Source organism: Triturus cristatus, chromosome 4_1 (genome assembly GCF_964204655.1).
Source record: "Triturus cristatus chromosome 4_1, aTriCri1.1, whole genome shotgun sequence".
Classification (NCBI taxonomy): Eukaryota; Metazoa; Chordata; class Amphibia; order Caudata; family Salamandridae; genus Triturus; species Triturus cristatus.
This window is the reverse complement of record NC_140585.1, coordinates 1,037,707,240-1,037,723,991: the sequence shown is the minus strand read 5'-3', so window position 1 is coordinate 1,037,723,991 and position 16,752 is coordinate 1,037,707,240. Positions and strand designations below refer to the sequence as shown.

General features: G+C 43.0%; 1 long non-coding RNA gene across 1 annotated transcript in view; it reads right to left on the bottom strand.

The window, feature by feature from the left end:
* The window catches only part of LOC146856015 (uncharacterized), a 230,141-nt gene extending 214,213 nt beyond the window's left edge, over positions 1-15,928 (bottom strand). Inside the window, exon 1 of the long non-coding RNA XR_014980896.1 lies at positions 15,834-15,928. This is a non-coding gene — a long non-coding RNA (uncharacterized LOC146856015). The remainder of the gene's footprint in view (positions 1-15,833) is intronic.
* Positions 15,929-16,752: the final 824 nt, after the last annotated feature.

Genomic DNA, 16,752 nt, shown 5'->3' with positions numbered 1-16,752 from the left:
TAGTCAAATATCATCTGACATTTGATAGTAAAGAGATTTTCTATTTAAAAAAAAAATATACATACATTTTAAGCTGCATCAATGCAATGTTTTTTTAGAAGCAAACATCAGTTTTTTGGCCATCAATCACAACGATATTTTAATAATGTTAATTCGATGTTCATTTCCCACTATTTTATGAGAAACCTAAAATCAATTCTGGTACATGTTAATAGCCTATATTTCAGACCATGTGCAAATATCGCTATTTTTTGTGCAAAATTCGCAAATAAATATATCTTTTCCAACAATGTGCAAAATACGCAATTAGTATAATACATGTGCAAAAATACGCAAAGATTTTACGTAAACAAATGTATTTTGAATTGTGCAAATTGCGCTGGTATTGGCTATAATATATATCGGCTGTGTCATGATGATTGGAGACAAAATATCTATGTACAGCCTAAATGCTGAATGATTGAACATGACCTAATTTTTTGCTATATTTAATTTGACAAAACGTTGTTTCATCTCTTTTACAAAAACTAAAGAATATAGACCCTATTTTTTTTATCAATTGCTAACGTGCAATAATAATATGTGCAACCCACATAAAAAATAAAATACTTTTTAAATAGACAAATTCCCAAAATAGGCTTAATTTGATATACCAAAAAAATCTTTTTTTTAAAAAAATTGTTCAGCAATAAAAAAGAGAAAGATCAAAAGTGCGGCAGGGAAGGTGCCTCATTATCGTATGTGCAAATCTATTAATTGATGCTTTCCTGATACCGTCTATTATAGAAAATGATACAAGTCCTCCGTGGTATTGAGTCCGTTAGGAAATTTACTATCTAGTTCTAGAATTGTTTTCGATTCCATCCTTCTCAGCATTTTGTCTCTATCTTCTCCCCTTCGTGGTTTTGGAATTGCTGCTATTACAAAATATTTTAGGCACTGCAAATCATTGTTGTGCACAGACTTAAAATGTCTGGCCACTGGGTATGAGCTGTTGCTATTAACGATTGCCCGGAGATGCTGGAGGATTCTGACATGCACCTGTAGCTTGATGCTGCCCACATATCTCAAGCCACAGGTGCATGTCAGGACATAGATGGCATACTCAGTTTTACAATTGTAAGACTCCTTAATGTTTACCATTTCTGGACTGAATGGGGTGGTATATTGTGTAGTGTAGGTTCCAAACCTGCAAGCCCTGCAGCTGGAATATTTGACAAATCCCGGCCGGGACTGCAACCACATTTGGTTTTTCACTTAATTCTGGAAAACTTTTACTAATTTGAGTTTTCATGGAAGATCCATTCCTGTATGTAATTGTCGGAGTATTGGGAAGTCGGGGAGCTAAAACTGCATCTGTTAATAGAATTGGTCAGCTATGTGTTAAAATAGACCTGATCTTCCTTTCTTGGCGGTTGCAGGTGGTTACAAACCTCGGAACTGAATCTAGGTTATTTGCCACTGTATCTGTATTGGTGATTTTATCACTTCTCAGAAAAGATTCTCTGGACCTGGCTTGTATTTTGTTAAGCGCTTGATTTAAAATAACATCTTTGTATCCTCTTTGTTTGAATCTTTCTAATGCTTGTGAGGTACAACTAGCTAGATCTACCTCTGTGCTGCATATGCGTTTGAGTCTTAATAATTCCCCATGGGGAATATTATTGATGACATGTTTGGGGTGAGCACTGCTGGCGTGTAATATGGTATTTCCAGCAGTGCTTTTTCTGTGGAGTTTAGTTGCTATTTGTCCCTCCCGAAAGAAGACCTTTACATCTAAGAAATCTACTTCTTGTCTACTAATAGTCGATGTAAACTTTACATTTTCGTGATTGATATTGATTTCTCTAATGAATTCCTTAGCACTACTCTCGTCACCCTTGCATAAAACAAAAACGTCATCAATGTATCGCATCCATTTTAGCACCTTGCCAGAAAAAGTACATGGTGTGTGCGCCTGAGGACCTGCTCCTCCCACCAGCCCACGTGTAAACACGCGTAGCTGGGAGAGAAGCAGGCCCCCATCGCCACTCCTCTCTTTTGTAGATATATTTCATTGCCAAACATAAAGTAATTATTGTTTAGGCACCAGGTAACCAATTCCATAATCATTTTGTTAAGACTGTAACAATGTACTGATCTAGTTCCTAAGAAATATTCTAATGCTTTTAACCCAGTGTGGTGTTCTATACTTGTGTACAGTGATTCGATATCTAGAGTGATAAATATCAAATCTTCAGTTTGGGGAATATTTCTGATTTTTTTAAAAAGTCACCGGTGTCTTTAATATAGGTTGGCAAGCTTGTTACTAAGTCCTGTAGAAAATAATCAATGTATTCAGTTATATGTTCCGCAACACTTTGTTTGGCTGATATGATGGGACGTCCAGGAACTGGAAATATTTCTTTGTGCATGTATATATTATCTACTGGCGGTCGCCAGTAGATAGTTATAGTTAGGACCTATTTTCCATAGGAAATCCGCAACATTCTATTCCCAATAAGTCTGGCGCCGGTTGACGAATCTTCGCGAAATTTTCCAAACTTTTGGCCAGCTCCGCTCCTACCCTGAAAGTTTCGTCAAGCGGGGGCCGAGAAAAAAGGGGGGGGGGGGAGGGAAAACGCGTTTTCCCCATGCAATTTTCCATAGACAGCCCGAACCGCTGAACGGAATTACACCAAATTTGGCAAAGAAGTAGTCCTCAGTTCAGACTCGTGCCTTTTGCATAAATGGTGTGAATCCGTTCAGTAGTTCCTGAGATAATTAGAGTTAAAAGTACATATATATCTATGGCTGGGGAGGATCCGCGCAGCCTACCCGCACCGTAAGTGCACCCTCCCCGAACCGAGCGTGCACCCTTCCGATCGCGCGCTGAATGCTAATTGGCTGTCGAGTGTCTGTCTACATTCGAAACCAGGAACTGTTGGCGGCCATTTTCTGCCTCGGTAGAAGCGAGGCTGAAGAAGCAAGGGCAATAAGTCCATAAATCATATAAAGGGGGCAGAGTGGAAATACTCTAACCCTCTAGAGGTGCTTAGGGGGTCCCAGAAGGACCCCCTGGGGCCCCCCCCTTTTTTTTTTCTCCAAACGGCGAAATGCGCGCAGGGTGCGCGCATCCTATCGCGTTTGGTGCAGGGCTCCTCTCGTGTTGGGTGCGCGGATCCAAAAACATGGAAAAAAAATATATAAAATAAAGTTTTGAACATATAGTTAAAAAAATATTTTGAAAAATATTAAAAAATATGTTTGAAAAACCCATTAAATTCAAATAATATTTTTTAATTTTTAAAATAATTAATTGAAAGAATAAGTTTAAAAAATGGTGATATAAAAGTATTTTTAAAAAACAATTAATGAAATTGACACACTGAATTGGAAAAATATAGAAATCCAATCAAAATCATTAAACATGATATCTTTAGAGACAAGTTATAGATAGGAATAAGCATTTAAAAAACCTTTGAAATTCACTGAAAAAAACATAGGTTTCATGCACATTATAGTTAGGAATTGGCATTTAAAAAACCTTTGAAATTCACTGAAAAAACCAAAGGTTTCAGGGGCGTTATAGTTAGGAATTGGCATTTAAAAAACCTTAGAAATTTACTGAAAAAAACATAGGTTTCAGGGGCGTTATAGTTAGCTGGACATTTCCCTCGTACAAACCCTAGAAATTCCCCTGTTATAGTTAGTTCAGCTAACTATAGCTCGCGCCCCCGCAATGCACTGCTGATGACGTCACATATTACATCACTCATGACATGGTCAGTGACATCACTGATCACATCACTGATGACATCTCAAATGACATCACTGATGACATCACTGATGACGTCATCCATGTGATAAATTAGTGCATCTTCTCACACCCTAATATAACCTTTGATACACCGACTCAAAATTTCAAAATTTCAGACGGCCATTTTGAAAACCATAGATACTCCAATACCAATAACTACATACCCACTCATTAACTCTTAGGTCTACATACACCTCCACTCACTCACCTGTACAGTCACTCATACTTACAGTCACTCCGTACAAGACTATCATATGCATTTATACACCTATATAACACTCACACACCGCCAATCATCCATTGAGGTACTGACACACCTAGTCAGTCGTGCAAATAATTAAACACAGTCCAATTTACTCACCTATACAGTTAAACACGCTCAAGTTCACTTACTCATAAAAATAGTACCACATTCTTACGCTTTTATACAATCATTGATACAAGCACACACTCATCCATACAGCCACTCTCACAATCACACACTCTCACATATACCCACTTATATACTCTTACACACATATACTACCTTTCACATATGTAGTTAGTCACACATGTACCACTGAGATATACATTCAATCCCTAACACACCCATACATACACTCACCCAACCATACAGTCCATCACAGATGCACTCTTAAAACCATGCACCCATAGAATCACCCACTCACACATCTATGCATAGAGTCACACACACCCTACCCACACAAACACTCAGGCACCCATACAGATACTCAGACAACCAATCAATAACCCATATAGACACTCATATAGCTATTCACAAACCCATTCAGCCACTTATACACCAACACACAGAAACATACAGACATTCACACAGTTTAGTCACTAGTCTGCAGTAAGATACATTTAATGACTCACTTATAGTTAGTTACGCACCTAGAAAATCACCCATTCACACACTTGTACACCCACTCATTCTTCAACAGACCTTTCCCTATATATATTAAACATATTAAAACTGTAGAGAAACACATACTCACTGGATGATGTCATCAGTGATGTCACTGGCCATGCCATGAGTGATGTAATATGTGACGTCATCAGCGGTGTATTGCGGGGCGTGAGTTATAGTTCACTGATCTAACTATAACAGGGGAATTTCTAGGGTTTTGTACGAGGGAAATGTCCAGCTAACTAGGGGAACAGCCATTACAATGCGGTTTTTACAACGCGCAGCTTTTACATCGCATGCGTTACAACGCATGCGATGTTACAACGCAATGCCATTACAACGCAAGTCTTTACATCGACTTGCGCTAGATGGCGTGCTAACATTACAAATAGTGTAGTTTACTATCCCAACACCTTCCCTACTGTTACGTGGACTGGAGTTGGAATAGTAAATTACACTTTTCTAATGTTAGCACGCCATCTAGTGCAAGTCAATGTAAAGACTTGCGTTGTAATGGCATAGCGTTGTAACATCGCATGCGATGTAACTGCACGCGTTGTAATGACACGCGTTGTAATGTCATACATCCAGCTAACTATAACGCACCTGAAACCTATGGTTTTTTCAGTGAATATATATATATATATATATATATATATATATATATATATATATATATATATATATATATATATATATATATATATATATATGTATGTATATGTGGAGATACATATATGTTTGTCACATATACGATTGTGTTTCCGGGGTCCCGCGCATGGGCGGGAATATTCTAGTGCTTATGACTATTGATGAAGATCCCCTGGAAGAGAAGTAGGAGGGTTCCATCCAAAAATGATTGGATAAAAGACGTAACATTTGGCCACTCACAAATGTCCACTTTCTGGGAGCTGATGCCCTCCACATCACGACCTAAGGACATTTGGGAGCCATTTGTTGTGTGGGCCCGTGAACACCAAGAGACAACCGTAGACACGGTGTTCCAGGAGTAGCCTAGATGGGGATCGGGGTGGGATGTGGTGCACCGTTTGGGGGTATGGTAAATATGCGGATGTACCTTATTATATTGAATTCCCTACGAATTTTACAGTTATGGATGAGATGTGACCCGCAGCGACCTACTGTGTTAATTTTATTGTTCCACCCTTTATGGTGGAAAGTACCTACCTTGTTATTGGGACTATGCGAAGGAGCCATTATGTATACAAGTATAATTGTATTTCACATGATGATGTTACGAAATGGTGACCCTGTATTGTATAAGCAACTGACTGGTGGTTTCTTCACTTGGTTGTATTATTGTTTTTTTTTAAATGCCAATAAAAAAAAAAAAAAAAATACTAGTGGATCGGTTGTGCCCTCTCATTAGTGCTTTTATTTATCGGGATCAGCTTTATCCCACACGGCAACACTTCCTTTAATATATGTAGGGTGTCTTGGGTAATGGGAGAGGCCCCGAACGCGGTGGTTCACTCAATGGATCTCATTAAGGTGTTCGATTTGGTGCATTCACCCTACCTTAAAGCAGTCATGAAGCGGATGAGACTGGGAGACAAATGGGAGCGATGGGTGACACTTCTCTATGCAGGGGCAAAGTCCGGGTACGCACTGGACAGCTATTATCAGACCCCATCTAAATCAGCAGAGGGACCCGACAGGATTGCTCCCTGTCTCCCTTCAAATTTGCCCTGGTAATCGAGCTCTTTGCAGACCAGACTTTGATGAAGAGGCAGAACCAAGGCAGTCCCCTGAGAGCTAGGGAACATTCTATCTTCTAGTATGCTGCTGTTCACTGTCGACGTGTAGGTCAATGTGCCTTGGGGAGCCCAGGAGCTTTTGGGAAATCTCTGGGCTCAGGCGAATTGGGACAAAACAGGCGCATTTCGGGTGCTGCCCAAGTCAAGAGAACTTCCTCATAGGAAACTAGGTGAAGACACATCAGACTCAAAGAGCATGCCAATACAATCCCTTGGATCAAATAAATCAATAGGTGTCCAAGGTCAAAACAATGTCTGTACATACACAAGGTCAAAAAAACATCTGTACAATCACCAAAACTCACATCAGAGTCAGATTATCACATCGAATCCGAGGGCAGCATATCAGACTCTGATATAAATTTAGACACCAAGATCATCAGAATCGGGAAAGTACTTTCAGAAATATCGTTTTATAGTAATAATAGAGGAATAACGTTTTTTGAGGTATGAGCCTCGAATGTGGTGTATTATCCATTAGGGATAAACATACACTACATAGAGGTGCTTGCAAACAGTTTACAGGGTTGTTCTCCTGGACTTAGGGTGCTCAGGGGCCAAAGTCCAAGAATCCACCAACAGTTCAGTTTTACCTGCCCTGGTGTGTCTGGATGCAGAGCTGCTAGTCGCATTGGTAGCCTTGAACACTACACAGTAAAGTCAATGGAGAAGTGCCTGCAAAAAGAAAGGCTGCAAGTGAGATATGGGGGACCAGCCCAGCAGCGCCCAAAGGTGGACTCGGCTCTTGAGCGTCTCTGGGGCACAAAGACACCGTCAATTAAAGTGGTCCCTGGCTGGAGTGCTCGGGTGATCAGGTACTTTGCCTGGCGGGTCGTTCGAGTCAGAGGCTTTCACTTGGCTTTAGTGACCTGGAGAGGGAGAGAAAACAAGACTGCAGAGCTACACTCTGTGATTACCTTGGAGATCCTGATGTCCCTTGTCAGCAGGTCCGTTTCAGTGTTGGCGGTGCCCGGGCTGGACACACAACAAGCCTTGGTAGTTGCAAGGGCTCTGGCACCCTCAGTATTGGTGCAGGGAGGTTCTGGGATGGATTAGCATCCAGAGACTTGGTGAAGCGACTGGGCTGACCTCCCGGACTCTCGATGATCACCTCCTGGCGAGTTGCTCCCTCAATAGACCCGATGGTCAGCAAAACTGTGACCAGGCAGATGAGGTTGGTGCCTGCAGATGCAGGGAGGTAGCTCCTCCACCACAAAGGAGATCATTGGTGGCCAGCACGGATCGGGGGTTGTGGGGCGGGGATGAGGAGTTAATCTAAATCATTCTGGGTTTTTTTAACATACCTTATTGCCACGTCTCTCCTCTGCGTCGGACTCAGGATGGAACTGGAAGCAGGTAGCACCCAGACTCCCCTGACCAATCACAACGCTGCAAATGCAGCGTTGTGATTGGTCTGAGCACAGTGGTTTGGCGCTCAGACGGGGGACTGGGGGCCGGGGCATGTTCTCCTCCCAGGCTGTAATGCAGCCTGCGTGGAGAACAGGCAAATTGAGCATGACAGTTTGGCCGGCCCCGGAGGGCCGGCCAAACATTGATGCGCACTTGGAGTGGGCAAACCACTCCTCCCCTGTCCTGCTCTGAGAGCAGAGCCGCTCCGCCCGCCCAGGCTGCCAAAGCAGCAGGAACAAATAAAATGATAAGAACATTGAGTTAATATCATTTAATTTTCCTTTAGTTACCCTGCTTAAAAGCAATGGGGTGATGCTCCTCCGCCTTAGCGGAGGAGCTTCCACTGAGGGAAATGCTGCTTGGTTGGTGAAGTACAGGACAGTCCTCCAAGGGTTTGGGGAGGCTGTTCAGTGGCACGATGAGTCAGTTCTGGCAACTGTCAGGAGAGCAGCATCCAGGCAGGGTTTGGCACCAATTTCAGTACTGGTCTCCTGTTCTTGCGTCGTTGGCTCTTCTTGGTCCTTCTTCTGTTTCGAAGAAGACAAATCTGTTTTCCTGGTGTCAGGGGGACCCCTAAATACTGAATTTAGGGGTGTTTAGGGGGGTGTAAGGTAGTAGCCAAAGTGCTACTTATACCTGGGGTGACTGCACCCTCTATATGACCACTTCCTGTTAGGAGTGGGCATAATTGTTATCCAGAGTTACTAGTTTCACCAAAAACAAGATAGTGAAACTCTTTTTTCGTTGTTCACTTCATGTAGCCCACCTTAAGGGTGTGACTAGCATGAGAGTGAACATGCCTTCTGACTAGCTCATTTTCCCACCTGTCCCAGGACTTCAGGGCAGAGGGTGACATTCCCGGGTCTGCCAGGGAAGTCGGGTAGCATATCAAAGCTGACAGAGGCTTTGAAACCTTGATATGCTAAAACACTAGCCATCCTGCTGGAGGAGGTGTGAACGCTTTATTCCGGAGCAGGCATTGTTTCTGACCTCAGAGAGAGTGGGCTCTCACCTGCAGGGGGTCAGAAACGTGTCTGTGATGGCAGGCTGGGCGATACCCGTCATCCAGCACACTAAGAGACTAGTAGAATTCAGGTGGCACCTCTAAGGTGCCCTCTGGGTGCTTGTCAGAGTAATCCAATATGGGATTCAGTATGGATTTATTCAGACAAGGTGTTTGATACCAAACATCAGTATTTTCAGTAACGCCATCAAGTAGCTGGGTATCTCAAAATGACCAGTGCACAGCACATACATCTAAAATGGATTCCTGATCACTTGTAATATCTAGTATTGGAACTAGACATCACAGAGGCATATCTGCTCATGCAGATGTGCCCTCACGTGTTATATAATGCACCCGCCTTAGGGCTTTAAGGCCTGCTGTAGGGGTGACCTACATATAGTACATGCAATGTACTTTAGCATGGCACACAGGGAGTGTGCCATGTCATGTTTTCGGAATGGTTTTCACCATTTAATGCATCCTGCGATGTCAGTCTGCATTAAATCCCTAAGGGTGGCATAATACATGCTGCACCCCTTGGGGACCCTCTTTAGTACCCATACCTTGGGTACCAAGTATAGTATTTAATAATGACTTACAGGGGTGCTAAAGGCCTTGCCAATTGATTAACAATTGAACAAGTGTTTTGTTTTAGAGAACTAGCACTGGGGCCTGGTTAGCAGGGACCCAGTGCACATCAGTTGAAAATCATAAGTACCAGTGGCAAAAAGTGGGGGTGACCATGACAACAAGCATTGGCATAGCCAATAGGTCTCGCTTTTGGGACCTTTTAAGTATTTAGTTTTGCAGCACAATATCCTTGGTGCAACAACATTAACTGCTGCATGGCTAAACTTTGATAAGGTCCCAAAGGCTATGCCAATGCTTGTTATTTCTCTTGGTGAAATCCAGAATGGAATTCCGCTGACCACTTCCTTGGTGTGATGGTGTTGCTGGAGTTAGAATTACTTGCATTTGGGAATCGTGCAGCACAACGCACTGGCTAATTCCCCCAAAATGTGGTGATCTAGAATGCCCATGGTTGCCACTGTATCATTTTAAGAATTAACACTTGTGATTCATTTTTCAATTGATGGAGAATGTATGTGGTTTTCAATGGGAGAATGAAAAGAATGAGTATTCTGTGAGGATGCAGAAAAAAAAAGTGTACCATCTTTTATTTTTGTGTGTTAAATGAAGTGTGCAAGTCAGCAATATGCCTGAACTGCTCAGGTACCTTTGTTACCTTCTGGAAGGGTGCTTGTAGTTAGGCATGGACTACCGTCTAGAGTGGCATGCGCGGTGGGTAAAAACTATGAACTGGAAAGCAGCCTCAAACAATCGCCTGTGACCGAGCTTAAGTCGAGCATTCACTCCATCACCTTTATTTATTTTGGGTGCAGCCAGTGTCCTAAGTCTGACGGGTACGCCAAGACGTAGCTCCCGCACTCACTATGCCATAGGACTCACGCTGCACTCTACTAACGATACCGAAAACGGTCTTGGGTTTCTTATGTTCCCTTCCGGAGGGTTCCTCGGGGTGGACTGTCCCAATGAAGAGCCGGGTCAGTACTGAATTGCATGGTTTGTGAAAAACAATGCACTGGAATGCGGCCCCACACACTCGCCAATGGTTGAGATTAATCTAAGCATCCAAACCAATTGCCTTGTTTTCTTTTACTGGTTGGCTGGCATAGCCCTATGTGCAGGAGGTTGATCTTGTTTCTCGCCTTGATTAAAGGTCAGTGGGAAATAAGAAATGGGGCGGAGTGGGCTGCAGAGCAGATGTTTCTATTAAAAAAATCTTTTTACTTTATGGGAAATTATCTGGAGTCAATCCGCGTAGAGCTGCCACAGTACATATTGTCATTTATTCACTGTATGGAATATATGTTGGGAAAGGGTCTGCAGAATATATAGCTGGAAAGAAGGCTCCCTTGGTAGTTCTGCTAAAACAATACCCAGGATATTTCCTAATCCAGGCAGGCAATTAAGTTCCTAAGCCTGAAGCTCAGGTTATGCGCATATTTTTCCAGCAAACATCGAGGACTGAAACAAGATGAGATCTAGTTTCATAACTATAAAGTAATGATATGACGCGTACGCTCACTGGTCAACTATTTTGTTACAGTAACTACTATCTTTCGTAAATTAATGGAAAAGGCAAGTATTCTTAGCATTCTTTGTTAATAGTAAAGAAGGGCATTTACTAATGAAAGAAAGGCGTGAGAATTGTGGCGCTCACTGATTTACACAGAATAGAGAAACATTGTGCGAAAACTCCGCAAAAATGCTATGAAATAACCAATTACTTTTTTTTGTTTTGTTTTTAAGTCGCGCCCTTTTCTTTTGACAGCTGTCATGACCGCACTGCGCAGTGAAATGTGGAAACAGTTCCCTTCCCAGTGCTAAGACCCCGCTACCTGTCAGCCGGATTCACTCCACATTGATGGCACTGCCTCCATTTTGTGTCCAGCTGGCGGAACAGCCGCCACCAGATGGAGCTGCGTCTAATACAGGATTGGGGATAACTCAGAAGGCAAAGTGACGCCCACGCTATCTTGAAATGGAGCACAAATCTACTGAGTACAGGGAAAAGATTACAAAAAAACACTAAATGGGGGGATCGACTTAGTCAATAAAAAAGGAAAACAAGCCATATCTCCCGTGGTGATTAAAAACTTACCTCTCCCAAAACGACGTTAAAAGCCATAGTAGTATGCATTTTAAGTAACATTCCCATTTGCCATTTAATTCGGCTGCCCCCTACAAATCGCGCGTGCCTTATTTCGTAATCACAGCTGAAGGGGTGTTGCATCGGTTTACTTCAAAAGCAACAGAAATTACTGGAACACCGCCCTCCCTTTCTCTGAGTAGATAAACCCCATACACAAGTAACTGCGCCAGGGGCAAGCATTATAAACGCAAATACTAGTATAATAACCCTTTACCTTAATCGCGACTTGTGCACAAGAAACTTTCCGTACTGATTTTAGTTCAATGCGCAAGTACTTCAACACGCGGTTTCAATCTGGCCGCCAAGTCTGCAGATGACAGTGTCCACCAAGACGACGCCATTGGCAGCCCGCCCACACACAGCATTTTGAAGGAAGTGCAATGAGAGCACCGCTCGGCAAGTCACTGGCTTTTCCTAACATAATCACAGCTGCCAACACCAATAAAGCAAAGTGCATTGTCATAACTGAATTCAAATATCTGCCAGTACTATATAATGAGCGATGTTAACGCACGTGACCGTGTTAAAACCTAACTGCAATGTCAGAAGAAACAAGCATTGGCCGCGCGCGAAAGTGAAAGCAGCGCGACGCGGCGGGAGAGGGAAGGGGCGGAGGAGCGTTGAGGAAGCAATCAAGTGAGAGGAAAGACAGATATAGCTGGAGGATGCGCGCGTGCGTGAACGCAAGCGCTAGGCCAGTCAAAGCAGCTTGTGGTAGCACTTTTTAAAGCCCCTTCTAAATGTCTCTCCGAGCAGCGCATGCGCTAGCTCAGGCAAGACCTAAAAAGGGTCACTTTCCTACAAATACTCAATGAATGGGCAAACAACGAAGGGTTTCTTTCTTAAGTGGGGAAGGAAATGTTTCCTCTTTCTTCAAGAAAGGGGAAGATACCATGGTGGAGAGGAGTTGTTTTTCTCTAAAAAGGGGAGGATGTCATATTTTGACGAACTTAGGTCATTTGGACTAGTAAGCCAGAAGTAGGAGGAACAAAGTACATTCCGGGGCAGCGTAGAGCAGCGATGGCACGTGAGGAGGCAAGCTCTGGCAGAAATTGAAAACCAATGTAAGAGAGTGGAGACATGTAATAAAAACTAGCATAGTAACTTACTTATGAATGTCTGGTCCTTTGCCTAAATGGTGGAAATAATGCCTTTGTGCAAGGAATTTTTTTTATAGTAGGGATTTGCGTAGTTTGCCAGTAAAATGCTTGTGTATGAGTGGATGAACATCTAGATCATGGAAATCTACCGAGATGTCACACTGCTAAGGGAAGCTCTTAAGATTCTGTGTGCTGAGCTTGCCACCACAGCCACACTGACAATCAAATAATGTTTGTACCACAATGAAGCCGCTCCTAGTGAGGTGTTGCTAGTGCTAGTGCAGTTTTAGTCTGTGAGTGCAGGCATCTCACAAAAAGTTAAGGACTGGTCTCTCACACCACCTGGTGTCATGCTTCATCATGGACCAGTCCTCGCCCTCTAAAAACTTGGTTTGATAGAGGGCGGGCATACACCTGACAACAGGGATGCACTTCTAAACAAAGTGGGGGCCCATAGGAAAACGTAGTGAGTTAAAAGGCCATTAAAGACGTCAGCTTAAATGTAATAGTGCTGCCATCTATATGGAAGTTTAAAAACAGGTGATCGGTGTAATGGGGATATTATTGTTCCCCCACCGCAATCAATGGGGTCAACATGTTTCTGCCAGAAGGCCCAGTTGGGTCTGCGGCATTCATCAGGACCGTGATAAACAAAAACAATGGGCTCCACTCTTACCAAGCTCTGGTGAGAGGATTTCCACTCAGGGGGGTGATGTGGATCACACTCCACCGTAATATGGCTAAATTTTTAAGCCTGAAAGGTAAAAACAAAATGTACAAACAAACGGTCAGAAAGCATTGGACACATACAACATAATCAAAATGAAATCAGCCACATACACCAAGACTCTATTGTGAGTGGCTATAAGTGCAACAGTATTGTGAAAGTTATGTTATGTTAACCAAATTTATATAGCGCACAGCTGCCCCAAAGTAATCTGTGCACCAGTATAAGAGAAAATCTCTCCAATATGCTTATCCTATAATGAGGAAAATGTTGCCCCATAGCACTTTCGACTTAAAAAATGAACATATTACAGGGAATTGATGAGTGTGGGTCTGACATGTTGGTTTGGTCTATTCCCTTGGCAAATAAAGGAGAACCAAAGAGGACTTTGGCCATGTAACACATATTGTTGACAGATATATTTAACTATTAATATGTGCTAATCAATATTCAAAAAGTAAAAAGCAGAACACCGATCTATATTTTGTGAAAAACACAGCCTATACTAAGGAGTCCCACTATGGATTAACCTTTCATCTGTCAGCAGGAAAAAAACATATTTACAGCCATCAAAACTAGCTAACAGTGTTATTTACGTAACCTTCGAATCTTGGCTGTTACTGATAGTTTGAGAAGAAGTAATCAACATTTGTTCACGTAGTGCACAGTGCTGTGAAGACTACCAGCTTCAAATAGAATCTAACGTGTTTCTGTGCTAAGTGTCCCATCTCATTTCCTGCTAGACAATATGGGATTATAAAATGTGACTATGCGTTCTATTCTAATCGGTCTCAAACACATAAAGTCTGCTTTAGACAAGTTCCAGTATGGTAAAATGGAGTGACTTTTATAGAAGAGCGTGTCTTGATCCATACTGCGTTGGGTGTGGGGGGCTTCTGAAGTAAGGGTGGGTTACAGCTCCAGACAGGGTGTGTGCAAAATAAGCGGCTCAGGCTGGCCTTGATCTGCTGAACTTGACAATCTGGTGCTAACGACAGTCAGCCTTGTTGTGAATGAAGACGGGAGACTGCCCAGGACTGCTTTGTCCTCTACACATGAGTCTGCAGACGAAACGGGAGCAGGGCTCCGACTGGGAGCAGATTCATAGTCAGCCTTCATCAGAGGATTTATACAGTTTACTAAACCACGTAAACTTTAATGTAGTTACACGCTTTTGTGTACCAGCTAAAAATGACGTAACCTGCTTGAATTATTAACATACAAAGTTTAAAACAGTTTCCACAGGTATCAAAATCTAGGCCTTATAAAGTAAGATAACTGTCAGCAGTCCAGTGATGAAGGTTAGCGCTAAATCCACAAAACGTCATCACATTAAATCACCTTTATCGGAGCCAACCTGGGAGACGCGAGGGTGTGCTGTTTGAGTTATCTTACCACTGCACAGTGTTTTGAGGCCCTCACAAAAACGGGTATGACTTGATATAATTCCGAAGTAAATGTAGTCTTCTCCAATATATTAAACTAGTTGTATCGTGCTTGCAACGCTAAACTGGCTGTTTTATGCGTCTGACAACTGTACGTATTTTACAAAACTGCTCTGTTCTCTAAACAGCGGCAGCTATATGGCAATTCGGTATTAGGGTTCACAAGTATTTTGGTTGGCACGCATAAAGGGAATCACCCAACATGGCATACGCCGAAAGCATCTGTATCGATTTATAACATCTTCATATACAGCAGAGCGCTCTGAAGGAAGGTTTTTTTTTTGTCGGGATACGTCAAGGGAGTAGTTATGTGACGACTTAGTCCTAGCTGTAAATTTGAGTTGACCAGTACTATAGTCTTCCATTGAATGCGCTTAAGGTATATTAATAAATACATCTATGTGTATCGGACTATGTGTCGAGGTGCAAAAAAAAAACGAGGGGAATTCTGCAGATTAAATAAAAATACAACCGAAACTAATACCAACCCTAATCCGGTTTGTAACGCCCTCCTACCTCACACGCCAGTACCATACACCAACAGATCAAAGAATACCTTGGAGCCGCGGGGAGGGGCAACCCGGGACACCTAAAGCGCTACAGGGCAATAACACACTGTGCAATGTAAAACTGACAGTAACAAAACAACAATCACTTCATATCAATAACTTGTCCAAAACAACACTGCGAGCATCTATTTCTCCCCCTCCATCAATTAATCGGATGCCCAAAATGGCATATTACCCATCTTTCCCAAACTGGGTGACTTTAAGCGTCTCCGTTCGTCACAATGTAAACAACGGGTGCTCACAGAAACTAAATAAAGTAGTTTTTGGAACAAAATAAAAACACATACATTATGCTTGCTGCTTATCCTCGCCCCCTCACTCCCGGAAGCATGTTCCCAATCGAATTACTCACACATTTTACACTTGGCTGCCTCTCCCAATTTACAGATGGGTGACTGAGGGAGGGGGACGTGCGGTCACTGTCAGATTGTGCGTCTGTGAAGCAAGTGTGACTCAGGAAGCCCGTCTACCTCTCACCCAGTATCTTTAAATGATGCCTCCTCCCGTGACGTGGAATAGGCGCCAGTGGCAGGCGTTCCACCTTGGGGAGGGGGAAGGGGGGGGGGGGAGTCACGCCTGTCTGTATGTAACAGTCCGATAAAGAGACACCCGCTGTGTAATATTAAGCACGAGACAAGTCGAGAAGAGCTGTGCCCTGCTCTAGCTTCTCCGGGTACTGCTCATCAACGTACATGCTGAGTTTGATATTCTGAGGCCTCCAGATGAGGGTAGGTCCTGAGGCAATCCGTCCAGGATCACACACCACCTGCGAGCAAGTGTCTACAGCATCGACACTGTGTCCTACTCTGTCACTTTTAATAGAGTGGCTTGCTCCGTATACTTGCACCAAACTCTTGCCCAGTGCATAAGCACTGTTTACAAAGCTTAACGTTGTGAGGGAGCTACAGTGTTGCTTTCAGCACACACATAGCACGCCCTGCTCAGGAGGGGCATATGCGACCTTATGGCTCCCGGATGAACCAAATTGGCGCAGCATATATCAGATATTACCTTCCTTCACAAACGGGCTGCGATCCCTCGGATGTAAATCACCTTAAGGTGGGCATGAAGATGGCCAGGAGATATTAGCAATACGCTCCGCGAGACACGAAGGTTTGGGTCGTGCTGTGGATTTTCCCAAGGCCATTGCCGCAGCATTTCAACTCAGGTTTTGCAGGCATCAAAACTTTGATTAAACCTTCAGACACTTTTAGAGTCGGGTCAGGCTGTAACAAACACATTATAGCTAGATAACTGGTGCACCAGAGAAA